The 14,219-nt window shown below is 29.7% G+C and overlaps 1 protein-coding gene across 1 annotated transcript in view; it reads right to left on the bottom strand.

Annotated features, from left to right (window-relative positions):
• Nucleotides 1-10,302, bottom strand: part of LOC143196091 (lachesin) — a 226,092-nt gene extending 215,790 nt beyond the window's left edge. The window contains exon 1 of the mRNA XM_076403678.1: nt 10,127-10,302. The gene's annotated coding sequence lies outside the window, so the exon portion shown is untranslated. The remainder of the gene's footprint in view (nt 1-10,126) is intronic.
• Nucleotides 10,303-14,219: the final 3,917 nt, after the last annotated feature.

Below are 14,219 nucleotides of genomic sequence, written 5' to 3'. Positions count from 1 at the left end.
TATGTAAAAATATATTTACCACAAAATAAAATAATTGCTAAGCTCAAGCAAGTCTTATTAAGTTGTTATTGTATTTACAGCGCTAAGGCCTGTCATATAGCAGAAACAAGAATAGATAAAATTTTACCAATATTTTAGTTCTAAATTTATTTAACTGATATTTATTGTACCATTCATAATATCGCTGATATATTTTAACTATATATTTGCAGAGTAGGTATTAATTAATTGATGAAATATTGATTTTAAACTACAGGCCGATATCAAAGCTCAGAAAGCATATCGTGAAATTGAATAATGATATTTCAGTAATTCGAGAAACTAAAATATTATTTTTCGTTTATGACATGCATGTTGTATAACTTTCTCGATATAACTCGTATTCTGTTAAATGTTAGACCATTCCATATATTTAAACATTTCGTTCAAATACTATTCTGTTTACTGACAGCCAAGGATATTAAACCTGAACCCAAAATATGGAAGCTCAAGCACGAAAACGACAAACTCAATTCAGACGCAGTTCACTTAAGTACTCATCACCATAAAAACTATGAAATTCTTAACGAGAAACAAATAAAATATGACAAAAATAACCTTGTTGGGTTGTTTTTTCTAAACGAAATAATATTTTTCTACGAAAATAAATTTCCATCACATATTATGTCCATTATTATCACCAATTATGTATAGAATCCAAAGAGAACTACTTTGAATAAAACGAAATAAATTTAAACATATCTTAGGACAAAAATTCATGAAGACAATTAAAAATAGCATCAAAGTTAAGGTACCTCTCCTCCAGCTTACTGGCTACATTTAGTTCTCATCGAATAATTCCATTCGTTCAGAAAACTTCAACAGTTCGCTTCGAGATAATAAAAAACGACCCGATCTAAGAAGTAATATTGGAAATAAAATATACCGAGTACTCTTCAGCTATTCGACTTCTTATCGTCCCAGAGTTAAGAATTAAAAATTAAATTTACTGTTAGGATTTCAACACGATCCCCAGAAGCGGAACACAAAAAAGCGGATCAAAGTCGCCATAGCAATAGCGGTGGGCATAAAACATAAGAAACGGCCGGATTTTAATCTAGTAGAGTGGTTTAAAATTACCGGTCTTTTACTATAATTTCCATCTTTCGTTATTCGACGGAAAAGAATATCGATCCTCCCTCACTTATAGACAGGGCCTTTTATTTGAATCAAATTCCTTCATAACAAATAGAGTACAATTTATCGTCTGTAACTAAAGTATTACGTTATTGAATTTTTATTGAGCAAAACCAATCGGTTGAAAGACTTCTACTCGGGCTAATAAATAGCGTCATATTGAGTTGAAATCTGGAATGATAGAGACTTGTCTACATATAAATAAAATATATCAAAAGATTTTTATTAATATATCAGATATATCTGTTTTTAAATGTAAAACTGGTACTTTAATAAATAACAGACAACAATTCGAGCCTTCAATATAATTTATTCTCTATTTAGAAGCTATATAGCTAATACCCTCACGATGGATGATTCTAGAATAGATTTCTACACCATTTGCTAAACTTTTTAATAAATTTTTTTATTTATTTGGGTCCTGCCTTCGCCTTATTTTTTGGATTGTTTTTATTTCTTCCATTCCTATAACTAATTTTCACTCCCTTTTTCACAGTTCTTCCAACTTCCACTTTTCTTTCAATATTTTTCCAATTTCCACACGATATCGTTGTAAATTTTTCTTTATAACATCTTTATTACATACGCTTAGTACAATCTTAATTATACATTAATTTAGTAGTACTTTTCATATGTACTTGGTTTAATTCACAAGCAAGACGAGTGCGGGAAAATACATCAATATGTATTCCTCAATTATAAAATTAGCTATAGCTATAGTTTACACTATAGGTATACACTTTTTATAAGTTCGTATGGTTTTGCTCGCTTGAATCGTCTACATGAAACCTCTTTATTGTTTTTTCTGATTATTTAAATTATTTGTTCTTCTCCAATCAATCTGATCATGTTTATTTTTGTCGTCAGAGGTTGTCGTTGTAATTGGTCTCGCTGCTTGTCTTACTTTTCTTTATAATATTTTATCTATTAACGTAAAAGTCCGCAGTTGATATATCACCAGGTTAATTTTCTTGTCTTTCCTTTTTCAAACAGATGGAATTTCCAAAATCACTGACAGTTTAGCTTTTTGAAAATATTTGAATAATATTTGCTTGATTTTATTAGGAATTAAGGTACTCTAAGACTTCAGGAATAATAATATGCTTTAACAAAGTTAGCCATGGGTATCATAGGCATCACTTAACCATAAAAAGGCAAGTTTTATATCGATTGAAGTATATGAGGACTAGGATACTTCAGTTCGGAAGCTAAGGATCTAGAAATTGGCCAGAAGGTGTTATCATAAGTAAGTATATTTACATACCAAAGGAATTTGGCTCATTGACAACTTAATATTCTGGCATCATAAGTTTGATGACATTCTGAGTAATTATTATAAGTAATATTCCTAGTGGTTCTCAATAATCATGATTTTGTAAATATTAGCAAGAAATTCTGTATCGAAATTTAATTTTGATAACAAGTGAAAACTGATATATTAAAATCTACTGAATTGACTTAAGTTATTCAGTTTATGATATCTGCCAAGTGTTACTTGATTGATTATTTATAATTTGATATATTTAACTTTGTTCTTATTGACAATTATCAATACTTTAATACTTTTCTAGATAAAAGAGATCACGGATATCTAAATTGAGTAAATAAATATTATATTGTGATATTTGTATGCAAATTGCTGCTCTATAAAAGCCGATACAACCAAAAAGAATCATTATAAATGTTAACAAACCAAACCTTAAGATTATGGCAACTCATTATATCGTAATGGAAATAGAACACGGGTTAAAATAGAGTTGTTTTCACAAAGCAGTCTGTTGAATTTTAATTAACATTGGCCTTGTTTGGGCGTTTTCTGAAATAATAACCTTTATAATAGGTTACTATAATAAAAATAACGAGTCCTTTTTTATTACATCTTGTTATGATGAAATTGTAGGGAGGCCAAATATCTTCATCCGATATATTTTCAAATAATATGGTATTAGTACATTTTTATTACGTGATATTTACGTGAAAATTATAATATAAGTATAAATATAGTGAGAGACTATTACATATTAAATCCTAAATAATTTATAAATTACCTTAAATACAGAGGCGGGTAGTTGGGACTAAAATGTAAGTAATATTTACTATAAATAAAATTTTTTCATTAATTGATTATGTTTAATTATGTTAATGCTAATTATATGATGTTGTATTTATTTTGTAGTGTTTATGCTTTAGATATTACGAGGTAGGACAAGTTATTCCTCAGTCGTCTCCGGATTTGGCACATGCGCACTATCCTGCATAGAATAAACTATAGAAAACAGTGAATGTAAGTACAGAATGTAAGGTTAACAGCATCAATTTTATTTATAGTTGGGAATGTTAGCAGCTAAATTCATAACACATCCTTTTCAACGACATCGAACAGGTATCAACATATTTTAAAATTTAATGATAACAAGAGACAAAAGAGCAGAAAGTGATTCTTGTTGAGTTGGAAGTAGTCAATTGATTAATAAGGTTCGTCCATCAAGAGTAATAGCAAACATTGTAGTAACTGGTAATAATTAGATATGTATTTTAAACAAAATATATTCTAGTAATGATTTAAATTTTATTTCATCGGTAAGATGTAGCTAGAATTTGTTGAGAGTGAAAGTCGAAGAATATGAAATTCAGAGAAGGAATTAGTAAGCATTTGGCTAAAATGAAAGAACAGTGGACAGCGATACTATGAAATAATTAAATTTACTAACAAAAGGAAATTTGAATTAAATAAACAAAATATAAAACTATCAACGACATCCTAATGATTGAGTGACAAGGAAAATGCAGTGCATTATTATATAAGAGTAGAAGTAAATAAATTGCAGTTTTGTAAAAATAATAATGTATTAACTGAGATTGCTTTCAGCTTACAAGCAATACAAAACACAACAGCAGTACAAAAATATAATAATCCATTCATTTTAGGCTAGTAAATGTTCATTAATTGTAATTAACTCATTAATGGGGTTTGTGGATCAAGAATAGTAGCGATCATAGTTGATCATATTTAGAGATATTTAGGAGAATTCCACTGCTTTCATATCCAGGGGGGGCTTTTTCATTTAGTTTTAATTATATTGGCTGGGTTTGATCTAAATGATTTTGGTTTTTTTATGATAATATTTATTTGTACGGTTCTTGGAGATCTTGTTAATTGTTCAAATATATAAATTAATTTTAATATGGTGTCTTTATAGAGATAGAAATGTATATAGAAATTATTTTTATTATTTCATTTTATTCAATAAGTAAAATGTGTTATTTTAAAGAATTTTCAATTTTTATTCCCTCTTATATCCTAGACGAGGCAGATAATATAGCTTTCTGTTACTTTTTAAGGAGCTACTGAAATTCATTGTATTTGAGTAGAAATTATACTCTAGGTAAAGGAGCATATAAAAAACAGTTTCTGCCTTTTAAAAGTGGCTATTTTGATTTGTACAAATAATAATAATATAAACGCTCCAAAGAAGTATTTAAAAAGTAAAAGGTTCTTGCATCGAAATTTCCGGTGACGAGAAAAGGAACCATTACACCAATTCAAAGTGTAGCATGTCTTTGTACTCATCACACTTTTATGTAGATGCAAGCAGGGAGCAAAAGCAATATTGCAAACTAAATTTATACGTAACGTGACACCATAAAAAATGTTTTCTAACTATATAAATTATCGCATTAAATAATAACATTTATATTGTATAATTAAATAATTCATAACTCATTGCAGAATTTTAATACCTAATTAATAAAGTTAATTAAACAATTTATATGTACATAATATAAAACATATTTATATCCTAATGAACTATTCTATGGCTGCTATGGACGATGTGATAATTTAAACAAAAATTTAATTAATGTAAAACCCGTATTTTCAGAACAATAGAAATTGTCGTGTTATAATTGAATTTGAATTAAATCATTTTTTAACATTCTTTTTTTTATTTCCTTAAATTTACATTATTTTTTAACATTTCTTTTATATATATTTTAAGGCCTCCTTTTACCAACTATGAGTTTACCTGAACTGGACCTACAGTTTAACGTGTTCTCCGAACCACGGTCCTCAACATTATTAAGTATCGACTGGCAAGTGACCAACTTTAGAAATCATCCTAGAAGACATCCGGTCTTACCCAGCCTGATTACTGGCGTGACTGGGATCATTTTCCTTGTCGGATTTTACACTCTTGCCTAGAAAACTCACAAGTTTTAAACAATCACAAACATAAATTTACGACCATGCCCCAGCAGGATTCGAATACGCGGCTATCGCAACAGTAGGAGGACTGTCCCATCGCGTTTACCACTGCGCCACCAAGGCGGCTTACTTTATTTTATTGTGCCTTTGCAAACGAAAATATAAATTTTTGAGCCTTAACATCATAAGAACTGTAGATCCATTATTTATCTCTTGATATTTGAAGGACATGAAACATGTCTAGTGAGAAAATAATGGTTAACTGAAATTTTGCTGGGGTTCGATTGGTTTAGGATGTTGCTTTAATGGTATAGATTTTAGAAAATGGAACAATAATATACAAAGCCAAGGATAATAAATAATTACTACATGATATATTATCCCATAAGAGTTCTATTGAAAGTAAGTTGTAATATATTTTTATATATACTTTATTATGAAAGCACTGGATATTATATTATATACACAAATATATAATATAAACTATGTTTACTATATTTGTTACTTTTATATAATTGTTTTTATTTCGATAGTACGGCTAGACCTCTAAAATTATTTATAAAATTAATACTGTAAGTATAGGGCGGGGCAAAAATTCCGCTTCCATTGACCCAATTTCCGCTGAGTGACAATAATAGAATAATAATTTTCAATAAATATTTTCGCCATTTCTTCTCGTTCTTGTGGCGTATATTTATTAACAATAAAATTCTGACGTCTACATAATACAATGGTTAAAGCGAATCTGAGCTAAACCTCACATAACCTAGATGGTGCGCAATCAAAATTGTAGCGGGACTTTTGCCCAGCCCTTTATATTATTTTATACGAGTTATATCATCATATCATGATATAATATTCAAAGAACCATTTAGTTATGAGTATATCAAGACAATTTTTCTTAATTTTTAATAAATATTTCTAAAATAAAATGCTTTTATTTCATGGAACTACTTTTAAACGTAACTATTTATTAGATCAATCAATATTCCAAAAATTATTTACATATTTTGTTTTATAGTAAACTGATTTTTATATCTATTATATATGTGATTCCAAACAATTTATACTTTAATAAATTGCTTTATTTCATTTCGGGTAACTGCTAGTACACTGTTCATTATATGTTTCTAATTCAATTTCCTCAAACTTTTAACCGCTGCATATATCTGTAGACAATTTGTTAACTACTTAGTCTTAAATCAAGCTCATATTGCTGCAGCAGAAAGCTAAAAGGAAGTTCTCAATATTTCCACATGTATGAATCGTCTATTACTTTGAAACTTCATAAAGAATATTCGTTTAACTGATCATAGTATAATTATGTCAATAAATAATTTTTTACTGGAATAAGTCGGTATTTGACGAGTGTCGAAAGTTAGTTCTAAAAAAAGGCACATTTTTATTAAGATAATGGAGACATATTTGGCAGGTTCAAAGTACTTGCTGATATTAAAAATACATTTTATTTCTAATACCACATATAAAATGCGTAGGTTTCCACGAGTACTGTATATTATGGTTTTCTTCCGGGTTCTCGTTTGCGTACGGTTGTGAGATGTGATTGTTTGTTGTTGTGATTGGTCAGAGATCAGGGGTAAAATTCTAAAACCATTCATCTCCATTTTTGCTAATGCTGTTTTTTATTTCAACAGACTGGCCCCTTTTCTAATTAAAAAAAAAATATTTTAAAAGAAAACTCAATATATAAATCCCGAAACTATTCTTCAATCGTAGTTATTTCACATTCTGAGAAATAATTCACTCTAAATGTAATGTGTTTATGATTCTATTATTGAAAAATTTTTGGTTGACAACATAATATTTAAATATATTTCTTTAACCAGATCTTTTATCTGGTAGAAGGAAGTCACAAAAACAACACGACTTAATAAACAAATATGTTAGAAATATCATAAAGCTAGGTCCTGTTACAGTAAAGGTAAATGTGGAGGAAACTAATCGGAATTGGTACCGATAAATGATTAAAATAATGGTTTCCATCAACGTATTTGTTAATAATGTAAATTGCTATGTGATAAGTATAAGAGATATTGATAAGTTTTTTTTTCACTTCAAAAAATATATAAAATATCAGGTTTTACCTAAAAAATCAATCAATTTCATTAAAATGGGCGATATTTCGTCACAGATCAATAAAAAAAATAAATGGTTCGAGTACATTATTTCATATACAATATTATTTATTTTTAAACATATGTATTCAAGATACGGTTTAAGCGATATTTTAATTAAGTCATTTTTTCTCCTGCAAGACTTACATTTGAAAATCTAAATACGTTGTTGTATCAATGTTTTTTAGTGCTTATATAGTTTCTAGCCCAGTCAAGATACTTACAAAAGCAATAGAAAGCAATAGAAATATGATTTTGCTTGTTTTTGAAAAATATATATTTAAAGTATTCTAAATACGAAACTGTATCTCGGAAATGTTTAGAATAGTCCCTAGGGAGCTTGTGCGTCAAAAGTACAAAAATTCACCATGACGTTGGAACTATCATAGTACACTTAGGTGAGTTTAGATTAGGTTCTTATACTTTTTTTATTTGTTTTTGTATAAATTTCGTTTCAGTTCTAAAAATATACAAAATTCCAGATATTGACTAAAAAATACCAATTAAAATCTTCATTGCTTTGAGCACCACCTTGTTTAAAATAAAATATAATTTATATTTAATTGAGGTTTTAGCTTTTAACCATATTTTGTTCCTTGTTGTATTCGTAATTATTTTAGATATTTTCCCCTACAGGAATTAAATTTTACAAGTTTAATTCCGTTCCTTAAAAAATAGAGTTATATATAAATTATTATATAAATAACTCTATATATATATTCATCGAGTAATTATAACAAATAATAGTGTAGTATAAGCGAAATAGAATCTAAATTGAAAGATTATTATAGAACATCATTTTAAGTCATATGCAAAAAGGATTTAAAAAAGTGTATTAACAAAACCCATTAAAAGGTTTAAACTAACGAATAATCCCATACACTTCCCTTGCTCACTCTGAACTAAAACACAAACAATATAAAGGAATAAATATATTAGATAATATATGTTGTACTGGAGAACATTAACGATATAGTTTAATAAATTTCTTCAGGAGATATGTATTTATGTAAAGTTTATTGTAGATCAATATTGTGTCATATAAATCTTACAACTTCAAAAGAAATATGCATTTGCTCGGTAATATAATAAACACAAGTTCTATGTTCTAATGTATGACATGTTTGACAGAGAATATGCATACTAATATTATTTGAAATTTTAAATTGAACCTTAGAGAAATTTTAGAATGGTTCAGAAAAAACCAATAACGCGAAAGTAGGATGTCATCAGTATGACATTAAAAGGGACATTTCTATTAAATTATATATTAATTAAATAAAGTTTAACATGTTATAATATTTATGCTTAAATATTCTATTCTTATTCTTATATTTTCAACTACATCACATAATCATAGTTAATCAAATAATAACTATAAAATAGGTAACTATTTGTGAATAAAAATCTACTCCAGTTTCAGTAATATTAAAATAGAGTGTGGTAGAAACTTCTAGGAATAATTACAGGCACACTTTCCGGATATTTGAAGCATGGAGCAAGATAACGAGCTGTATATTAACTTAATAGTATATAAAAAAACGAGTCTTTTGTTATTACATCTTGTCATCATGAAGTAGTAGGAAGACTAAATATCTGCATCCGATATATTTTAATATAAATAAATAAATAGAGTTATATATAAATTAATATATAAATAACTACATATATTCATCGACAAATTATTACAAAGAACAGGACAATATGAAAATAGAATCTAAATTGAAACATTATTATAGAACATCATTTTAAGTCATATGCTAACAGGATTTAAAAAAGTATGTTACCAAAACCCACTTCCCTTGCTAACTCTGAACTAAAACGCAAACAATACAAAGGAATAAATATATTAGATAATATATGTTGTACTGGAGAACATTGAAGATATAGTTTTATATATTTTTCAAGCAGAATTTTTCATATTAAAACTGTTTTTATGTAAATTTTGTTGTTGATTAATATTGTGTTATATAAATCGTATAAGTTCAAGAGAAATGTACATTTGATCGGTACTATAATAATCAGAAGTTTTACATGTAGTTTCTAATGTATTGCTTTTTTGTCAAAGAATATTTAAAATATTTGAAATAGAATCTCAGAGATATTTTAAAATGATTCACAGGAAACCAATAACTGCAAATTAGGAGGTAATCAGGGAAATTGGCATTATAAGGGAAATTTCTAATAAATTATATGTTAATTAAATAAAGTTTAATATGTTATATTACTTATGTTTAATTATTCTATTATGGTGGCTATACTTTTAAACTACATCGTATAATCATAGTTAATAATATCCTTATTGTGAAACACGTAACAGTATTTGAATAAAGATCTGCTACAGCATCAATAAAATTAGAAAAGATAGTGATGAAAAACTTATGTGAATAATTACAAGTAGATTTTCCGGAAATTAGTAGCCTTGGGCCAGATAACAACTTGCATATTAACTTTTTTTCGCATGTTTTATTACAAGAATTCTAATCATATATGCACGGAATAACCAACAGTAATTGAATACATATTTTGTTAACACGACTTTTATTAAAATTATATTCGTTGCATAACTTTTCTTCTCAAATAAACTTTCCCAAAGTTTACCCGAACCCACCTGTTCAAACCACCGAATAATCCCATACACACAAAATCCAGAGTCCCGGTCCACCACCCAGACAAAAAAGAATTGGTTCACCAATAATTATCACCAAACGATTTGAGTTTCGCTCACTGACTCGACTGGCTAGGAACCTAGATGCGTACGGTTCGCGGCGCGCTACGCTGAAATTGTAGGCATCGCAACGTTATCAGACACACTGAAGTTTCGGCGACCGACGGTGGTTGCGACGGGTGGCAGGGCGCAAACGCCCGCCGTATTCCCGTGCTGCGACCGCCGCCGCCGCCCCCTGCCTGCGAAAAGTGGAAACGTTCCGGCGAAAAGACGCTAATTTATGCGAAAAGATGCGTATTTATTGTTTAGTTGGATGTAATAGGTCGGGAGAGGGTTGCCGGTTCCTTCGCAGGAGCGGGTGCTTTTAACTGGGTGCTGTGGGAATTGTGTTCTTTCAGGTTTCCAAGGCATGATTTTCCATTTCACCGATTAAACATATTTCGATCTGGATTGTACTAGGATATTTTGTAACTCCAACAGTATAGAATTAAATTTGCAAGGAACAAGCATAGATTAACACTGAGACTAAAATTTTAATGCATTATATTAGGTACTTGCATAAGTCATGATCAATTTTTGCCCTCAAAAAGGCATTGATTGAGAAAAGTTGCTATAACATTTATAAATATATATATTTTTCATAATTTTAACATAGCGATACAGTTTAGAAAGAACGAGGTTGACCAATTGTTGAACTTCTCCAGCATATCGAAAAGACGTGTCTGTAAGCCAAGCCATGATTGCACCACATGGACAGCAATATTTTGTGGTCATAAATATTCTGCCTCATGATAGATGCGGATGACCCTCCTGAATTAGCCCATGACATTTTGGGCGCGGAATCGTTGTAGACGATTTACTTTCTATTGTCATTAACAATATCCCAGGGAAACCTACTCTTTTTTTGCATCATAGGTAATAAAACTGTGTTATCCTTCTTTTAGATTTTACCATTCTTATATGAATAATATAAAAGATTTATTTTTATTAAGGAATAAATATAGAGTAAAGAAAATGGAAGTCGATAGAAAAAAGTAAACGTTGGTATAACTATCGATTAGGTTTTGTTTTACAGTTCTTCACGCTGGAAACAAGAATCGTTTTATTCCTGCTACAGAATTAGTGTTTTCCTCTAACTCGAGAGTGACTACCATGGAGAAATGAACCAATGAAGTTTGCAGTAGTTTGAAAATCAGATTTTAGAGAACTTGGAAGAACCATCAGTTATTGTTATGTATAATGCACCATATCATAGTACACCGATGGAGAATATCCCAACAAGTGTATCAACAAAGCCTGCAATTCAGGAATGGAAAGTACATAAAACAAGTTTCGAAGAAACCATGTTATAGAATGAACTATTTGGAATTGTTACACGGTAAATATAGATGAAATATTTAGTTCCATTTTATATAGTTTACTTCTTTTGAAATAAGCCTGAGAAATGATACATGGTAGTTCAAATTGCTGAAGATTATGGTCACAGAGTATTACGTCTTACTCCCTATTACTGCATATTTAATAGAATTGAGTTGATATGGGGCGTTGCAATGGATTATTACAATAAAAATTCAGGTTGAGGATGATATTTAAACCAGACCTGTCTGGATTTATAGAAAGAGACATTGTCGAAAATAACACCTTTGGGTTGTATGAGCTGGATCAGACACATTGAAGAAGAAATTAGCAAATAGTAGAATCATGAGCAGTATTCTAGTTATTCACTTGATTAGTTTTCCTGAAAGTGACAGTAATTGAATAAAAGTTAATGAATGTTCGTTTATCATTCTATACTAAAAATTACCAAGACAGTGTGATGAAAGAGGAAACAACTATAAGTCTTTATACAATTAATGTACTTTAACTATAAGAAATTTTATTATAGAGTGTGACTATGACCATGTGTGTTATTTTTGAGAATATATATGAACGTTTGGTTAAAATGTATGAGGAGAGATATAATACTAACTCTTTCGCAAATATAGTAAATACATTAGGGAGAATGTTGTGATTAAATGTAATTTTTTCAAGAAAGATGTATACAGGTAGCAACACAACCAACTAAAGGGAAATATCATAATACCAAAATGACTTTGCAAGGAAACATCACATCGAAGGAGACAAGAACTAAGTGAAAAAAGTAGATATGCGCTCTAATGAAAGTAAAGTACATTACTCAGATATACAGTTGTTAATTAGGTGGATTAGGCCTTCGGGGGATACCACTACATAGAAAAACGCGCCTATAGGACTCTGCCTATACTAGTGTGTAAAAAAGTTCAATGTAAATATAATAAAACCACTCTAACCAATAAAATATTGTAGCTGTATCATTAATTATAATTTTAAGATTATAGATAGTATATGCATTTGATATACTATAATGTCAAAATTAATTATTATTGATAACATTTTTGTTCAATTATTTTATTTAGATTAGAATTTTTTTATATGTTAAAGTCAGAATGTACTAAAACTGAGAAATTCGGGGCAACATTGCGATGTTTTGACACGTCACGTGGGTACTTTGCTGTTATAAACGTCTTAAAACAAAACTTGATATTAATTTGCATGGTTATAGCAGACGAAAGTTTGAATCTATAATAACCTATTTTTTCTCTTTACTTTAGAAAAAAAAACAACAAAAATCATTACGTAATTATCACCAATAACAAAATCATCTCGTTCCCCATCACGACATCTCCTTCTCGATTGTTTTCCAAATAAAACGGCTCTTTAAACCATCAAACCAGCGTCGATCGACTTGTTAAACATTACGATTTCCCTCACCATTCGGGGCCATTTCGATCGTAAATTCGCCGCCGCTCCCGTTTTTCATCCCGGCGCGAACGATCGCCGCCTCCCCTCGCACACCGCCTTCCACCCTTCCGACGAAAATCACCGCGACCGCATCAATTATTTCTGTTTGTCGTTGGCTTGAATGACGCGACTCGAAGGACCGCTCTCTTTTAAATCGTCCATTAAAAACCGCACAATCCCCCCCGTCGGTCCCCCTCTTCAATCCAATACGGCTAATTAAACAATTAATACCGCTTCTTTTGAATAAATTAACATCCGAACGTTCGAGCTTCCATTATCTTTTCTGAAAGGGGAGGGCGTTTAAAAATTGATGATTTTTGTCAGATTTGTTGTTAAACGAAGGTTGAAATAGGGGGGAAATATGTTCCGTAAACTGGTTCGTCTAAATTAGTAACTATCTGTAATATTGCCGCTTGACGAAGATGTATCTGGTATCATTTATAGATGTGTTATATTTAACCTACGTGTAGAATCTCGATCCCAACATTATTAATTCATCTGAAACATTTCGATTTTGTTGATGTAGTATGATTTAAATTGTACAGATACAGATACATTCTTTATTGCTTCAGAACAACAAGCAATAAAAGCTGCGTGAGTAGAATAACTTCTTAGAGGGGTCTACGAACGTAATTAATCGGTATTGCCTCTTATACAAGTATCAATAAGGGATAAATGTTCTGCAGTTTGATAGTTTATTTGTAGTGTTGTTGTTATCGATGATGTATCTTATAAAACGTCAGAAGGTGTACAAAAGTAGCACCTAGAGCTAGAAAAACAAGTCGAATGGAACACACTGCAAGGTAGCCCGTTCTCTGAACTTAAACACTGCTATAGCCTAACTATACTCAAAACGAATTATTGAGGTCTTCGTTGAGGGGTAATTACATTTATTTACATCTAAGAAATATGTTTAATTTCAAGTTTAGAAAAATTGTAATAATTTTTCTTTTCTATGGTTTAAAGGTTTAATTTATTAGGTTTTCGTCTCTCCAGACAGACGCTTTAGTAAGTGATTTCCATTCAATTCATAATTCTTTTCACCATTACGTATCTTTTTAACAGTTTTATTTATATTATTCATTTAAATAAACAAACTGGTCTTTGTGCATTCATTTACGCAAGGTAGAGAAAAAATAAATTGTGTTTAATTTGCAATATTGTTATAAATACAACTACAGCATTAATATGCGTCAATAAGTGCAAGTTAAACTGT

The sequence above is a fragment of the Rhynchophorus ferrugineus genome, unplaced genomic scaffold (assembly GCF_030347505.1).
Source record: "Rhynchophorus ferrugineus isolate W39M unplaced genomic scaffold, kcgeb_rfMv2 rfM4, whole genome shotgun sequence".
Taxonomy (NCBI): Eukaryota; Metazoa; Arthropoda; class Insecta; order Coleoptera; family Curculionidae; genus Rhynchophorus; species Rhynchophorus ferrugineus.
The sequence above is the reverse complement of the archived record's forward strand: the minus strand, read 5'-3'. Positions and strand labels throughout refer to the sequence as shown.